A 6,000-nucleotide genomic window follows, 5' to 3' on the forward strand; every position below is an offset into this window, starting at 1 on the left:
CCATGCATCTGGGAGCCCAAATGACAACCATGTCAAGCAGCTCCAGGCTGCAGACACATACAAAGGATTGTTGCTAAACTGGCCGGGGAACCCAGATATTTATTCATGAGAAACGGAGTTGCTGAGGTCATACCCTGAATCCTCATTTTCCTTCCTATAAAAATTTCAGAGCTCTAGATAGAAACTTATCATTCTCACGTAACTTAGGTGCTTTCACGAAGATGACTTAATATTTGGAAATTTTTCTAGGGTTTAGACCAAAAATACATTTTCAAGAACTCATCCATATTTCTATTGCTTGTTCCTAAGAGGTCTCTTCTAAAAATTCCCTACAAGCAAGTGTATTTTCTGACTCCATGATCACTAAGCAAGCATTACTTATGTTTATAATCAGTAACATTTCCATATAAGGACCCCAGGAGTCAAGAAACTGTCCCCCTGGGAGAAAGGATGCCAAATATTATGCCCATTATCCCCGTGAAAAAAATGGAACCACAGAAAGCTGGGCACCAAGTGACTCGCTAAGATGAGGAGTTAACCGGGCCAGGTAACCTGAGCACCTGGGGGTGCACCCACTGAGTTCCCCCCTGCAGCTAGTAATGGGCGAGACCCAGGGTTCCGCTAGTAATGGGTAAGACTTGGGGTTCCTGTTAACAGCCTAGGGCATCAGACTATGTGTGTGGTGTTGGTGGGGAGGTATTGGAGGATGGTGGGGGCTACATTTTCTTCTCTGTGCAAACAATGGGAGTGGGACCTCAGAGGGGCTTAGTCTGTGGCCTTCTTCACTCCCAAATGGAAACTGAGGAACACGTGTGCACATGTGCTGTGGCATGTGCTGGTGTGACATGACAGCATCAAATAAACAGGAGGGAAACAACATGCACACAGACCCCTAAAAATTAAGCAAGTGTTTTCCTACATTTTTTTTAGACAGACCACCCAAACTTAAGGTCTTCAGAGTGCTGGAGCTAAATGTTCAGCATTAAAATTGTTTTGATGTGTGTGCACACATATATACGTCTGTTCTTGAGTGTGTGGGCACATGTGTGGATGACACATGTGCACACGTGAATGTGGAGGTATGAGGCTGGTGTCTAGAGACTTCCTTAGTGTCTCTCCGTGCTATCCAGTCACTGAGGTGGGGTCTCTCGGCGGAACCCAAAACTTGCTGTTTCGGCTGCTCTGCCCAGCCAGCTTCCTTTGTCTTTGCCTTCCAAGAGCACAGAATTTATAGGTGGGTGCCAAGCTCACCCAGAGTTTATGTATGCTCTGAGTATCTAAACTCTGGTGGCTCTTTAACCACTGAGCCTTCTCTCCCGTCTCCCCAGCCTCTTACACAGGAATATTTTAACCAGCTGGTGGCAGCACATGCCTTTAATTCCAGCACTCAGGAGGCAGAGTTCAAGGCCAGCCCGGTCTACAGGGCAGCCAGAGCTACACAGAAAAACCCTATCTCAAAACAAACAAACAAACAAACACAAAAAACAAAAACAAAAAAACCACAAAAATAAAACAAACAACAACAATAAAGGAGGAATTTTTAATTTAGGGGGGAGAGAGAGAGAGAGAGAGAGAGAGAGAGAGAGGAGAAAGGAAGGAAAGAGAAAGAAAGAAGGAAAGTAAGAAAGAAGGAAGGAAGGAAAAGCGACACCCCCCCCCCCGGAAAAGACTGCTTTTTACAGTAAGACCAAGGCTGCCCTGGCTAATGGCAGTGTTGACTCAGATCACTCCCTCCAACACAGTGACACTTGAAAGGGCTTCACTCTAACCCAGCGGCCACCAAAGGCAAACGCACAGCTATGTTCGCATTCACCCTAGGCAGTGACTCCATCCATCAGAGCAGAGGCAGGAGGCTTTGCTGCACAGTAGAACCCCCTCAGGAGCTTTAGAAAACACCCACGCCGGTCCCTCAGCCCTGTAGATCCAACAGGACATCTAGGGTGGTGCTTGGGTCCTGCCCGTGCTTCTGAGGGTCAGCTGGACTGGCCGTGTGGGAACCGGCGCTGACGAGCGCATCCGCTTGGGCCCAGCCTGTCCCCACGATTCTGAGAACTTTGCTTTCACCCAGCTGAGAGGCTGGGAGAAGAGGGCTGTGGCGGGGAGACCAGTTGCTATAAAGGTCACGTGGTGACCACAGCTTAAGCCCTTTCTTTTCATTCTTGGGCCCATAAACCTGCACTAATTTGCATTCAAGTGATGTTTGCATAGGCGACCAGTGCCACCAGGTTATTCAGGCTCGGTGGCTTGTCTGACTAGCTTCTCGGCTTCTCCTGGCTCAGCCATCTTTCTTTGGCCTTACCTCTGAATAAGGATTGGGGGAGGACCAAACTGGCATCTTTTATTAGGGAAAGGGAGTGAAAATTAAAAATAACACACCGACATTGTCCATGCTCACAGGTTTGGGCTGAATTTAACAGAAAAAGTGCAGCTGCTGTTACACCCATTTCTCTTTATAAAACTATATCTAGCCATAAATAAAATTATGTCTCTTATCTTTAAAATAAAGTCATCGAGCCATTATTATATTAATATTATTAAGTGTTAGAAAAACAGAGCATTAGAATGCAAAAGTAATTTGTGTGTGGTGTGGTGGCGTGTACCTTTAGTCCCAGCACTCAGGAGGCAGAGGCAGGCGGATCGCTGTGAGTTCGAGGCCAGCCTGGTCCACGAAACAAGTCTAGGACAGCCAAGGCTACACAGAGAAACCCTGTCTCAAAAAAAAAAAAAAAAAAAAAAAAAAGAATGCAAAGGTGGCCTCAGTTCTTCCAAATAGACAATTCAATCACTGTAGCATCCAGGAGGTCAAGGGTAAGAGTGATTCCTGCAGGTCAACAGGACAGGAACAGTTCAAGAGAGGAGAAACATGGCCTCAACATCCAGGAAAAGGCTCATGTATGTGTCTGTCAAAAGCAACAAGGGGAGAGGAAGCTGGAGAGGTGTCTTAGCAGCTGAGAGCACTGGCTGCTCCTGCAGAGAACCTCAGTCCAGTTCCCAGCACCCAAGCGGCAGCTCACAACCATCTGTAACTCCAGTTCCAGGGGATCTGACACCCTCTTCTGGTCCGTGGGCACCAGGCGCACACATGGTACACATACGCAGACGCAGGCAAAAACATTCACACCCGTAAATAAAACAGAAGACGCGACAAGGTGCTGGCCCTGAAATGTGTGCGCTGATGAGCAGGGCGGGCTGTCCACCCAGCCAGCTCGCAGCCCTTGCTGCCTGTATTAGGTCCCCATTGCTATGACAAAAGGGATTATTTTGGCTCATGAGCACAGACCATCAAGATGGGAAAGGCAGGACCTTGAAGTGGCTGGTCACATTGTACCCACAGCCAGGAAGCAGAGAGCGGTGGATGCTGATGCCCAAGTCACTTACTTCACTTCTATCCAGTCCAGAAGCCCAGCTCTTCCCCCCTTCCCCACCCTTATTCAGTAAAACCTCTTTAGAACAGGCATCCTTCACCAGACATCCCATAAATTTGTAACCTAGGTAATTCTAAATCCCATCAGGTTGGCGATAAGAAGTCACCATCACGTCACCGTTCACATAGGAAATGACAGCTCAGGAGGGATAACTTCCCTAAATTCACTGGGAAATAGAAGAAACAAGACAAAAGCCATGTCCTGAGGGGAGTGAGGGTTGACCACATAGCGGGAACAGGCCTTAGTTCAGGATCCACCTGCCTCTGCCTTGCAGAGACGTGTGCCAGCACGCCTGGCTCTGAAGACGCCTTCTGAGCTGGCCCATTAAGCCCAGACACACAGAGGACCTCACCAACTTCTCCTTAACCTCATCCTTACTCGGCAGTTGGCTATTGACAGTGTTAAAGAGAAGAGGCCCTGCTTGCCGACCCACACATCCGAGGCTGAGCACTCAGTCTCCCCCTGGAGAGCAATGGTGTGCGTTATTGCGACGACTTCGGTTCATTCACTATGGCTTTTATATTCCAGAGGCACTGGCCACTTTCAGAAGTTAGTTCAAGGAGTTTACAGAAAGCTACAAGAACCCCCACCACCACCAGCAGCTAGGAAACACCAAATCAGATGATTAAAAATGACCCAAGCGTCTATCCAGCATCACAGCGGATTGGGCTAATGGTGGTCAAGATTATTAGCCCTTGTTGTAGTCACCACCACTGCAAACAGCATAAGATTAGCCCAGATTAACTTCATCTTTTTGCAGCTTGAATTTGAAATTTACACCTGTTTCCCCTCCCACACCGGCCCTAGAAATAAGTTACACTTAATCGCAACTCTTAAAATGCAGTTCTGTCTCCTGGAAGCCCAAAGGTGAAAAAGGGAAACAAAAAAACAAAAAACAATGCAACGTTTACTTGGCTCACAAACTTGACATCAGAGGACCCTGTTTGGTTTCGGTCCAAATAAGAAAATGCTCACCACCCATGATCAAAATAGAGACTAGAGGGATCAGCATCTTCAGTTGTGTTTTTTGTTTGTTTGTTTTGTTTTGTTTTGTTTTTTGTTTTTCGGTTGTGTTTTTGAGCATATGGTTGAGAAAGTCAAAGGACACTTACTCGCTGTCTCCACAGCAGCTACCCCCAACCCTCTGGACAGCAATGCACGAGGTTTCCTTTGGTGAATTCACCTTCCTCCCTCCCCCACTACCCCGTGCTCCCTCATCTGTGGTGGCTACAGCCAACTGAAGACAACCAGGGTGCCTCATCAAAGCTGGAGCTTTCGGAAAGTCCCTCAGGCTCGGGAGGGCCTGGCATAGGGAAGTGGAGCATGAGAATGAAGCCCAAACCATTAAAGACTGAGGAAGAACAGGGGAGCAGAAGAGGTCCCAATGGGTTGCTGCCCCTGCCTCCTGGCTGAGAACCTAAATGCTGCATGCTCTTCTTTTCCGCTACCTTGCCTTTGACTCTGGTTCCTGACTCAAGGCCCCTAAAATCTTAGAGAACTTCCTGGGCTGTGAGAGTATCTTTTACTCAAACAAGGTGTGCCTTGCTGAGCACCTGGACAGCGCCAGGATGGGGGCTGCTCACCAGAAAGGCCATGCCTTAATTAGCAACCTACTCCCACTCTGAAAAAAGGAGCAGGGCTGGAGCCTGCATTAGTAATCCAGCATGCCTACATGACGAAGTATCTGTGGAAACGTCTATGGGATGGTTTCTGTGGCAAGCTTCCTGGCTGGTGAAAGCCCCCACCTGCTGAGAGGGTGCTGTACTCTGGCCTCATAGATAGAAACCCCCTCACTCAGACCACCCCAGGACTTAACTGTGTGCCCTTATGTTCACCTGTGACCTCTATAACACCCCTCACCATAAACCTAAGCTATTCAGAAAACGTTCTGAAAGCCTGGAACAGGGGAACAGGACCGTATGTTTGGAGTCCCAGCTACACAACGGGCTGAGGCGAGGAGGCTTGTTTGAGCACAGAAGATCAAGCCCAGCCTGGGCAACACAGCTAGCTAGACTTCACGCAGCTTTCCTGTGACCCCAGCATTCCGGAGGCTGAGCAGGAAGAAGATCATCATGAGATTGGGGTCAGCCTAGGCTACAGAGTGAGTTCAAATCTAGCCTGTGCTATAAAATGAGATGAGAAAGTAGGGAGCAAGGAAAAGAAGGAGGGAGGAAGAAGAAGGAGGAAAGAGAAGGAAAAAGGGAAGGAGAGAAAGAGAGAGAAGAGGAGAGAAGAGAAGAAAGAAGGGATGGAGGAAAATAAAAGGTAGGTGAGTGCTGGCACATGCCTGTGGTTACAATAGTAAAAAACTGGAGAGGCTGGGTTAGGCTAGGAGCTTCTCACATTCTAGGGAAGCCTTGGCTACAGCGGTGAGACCCTGCCTCAGATGGGGAGGAAGGGAGGGAGGGAAGGAGGGAGGGAGGGAGGGAGGGAGAAAGGGAATGTGTCTAAAACACGGAAAGAAGAAGCACTGTGGTTTTGTTTTTTGTTTCATGTGTGTGAGTGTTTTGCCTGCAGGCGTATCTATACAGGACTTGCGTACCTAGTGCCATCAGAGGCCAGAAGACAGCACCTG

The 6,000-nt window shown here is 48.3% G+C and overlaps 1 protein-coding gene across 1 annotated transcript in view; it reads left to right on the forward strand.

The window, feature by feature from the left end:
- KCNN3 (potassium calcium-activated channel subfamily N member 3) overlaps positions 1 to 4,653 on the forward strand; it is a 161,228-nt gene extending 156,575 nt beyond the window's left edge. Inside the window, exon 9 of the transcript XR_014776890.1 lies at positions 4,553 to 4,653. The gene's annotated coding sequence lies outside the window, so the exon portion shown is untranslated. The remainder of the gene's footprint in view (positions 1 to 4,552) is intronic.
- Positions 4,654 to 6,000: the final 1,347 nt, after the last annotated feature.

The sequence above is a fragment of the Acomys minous genome (assembly GCF_964271855.1).
Source record: "Acomys minous genome assembly, chromosome: 19".
In the NCBI taxonomy this organism is placed as follows: domain Eukaryota; kingdom Metazoa; phylum Chordata; class Mammalia; order Rodentia; family Muridae; genus Acomys; species Acomys minous.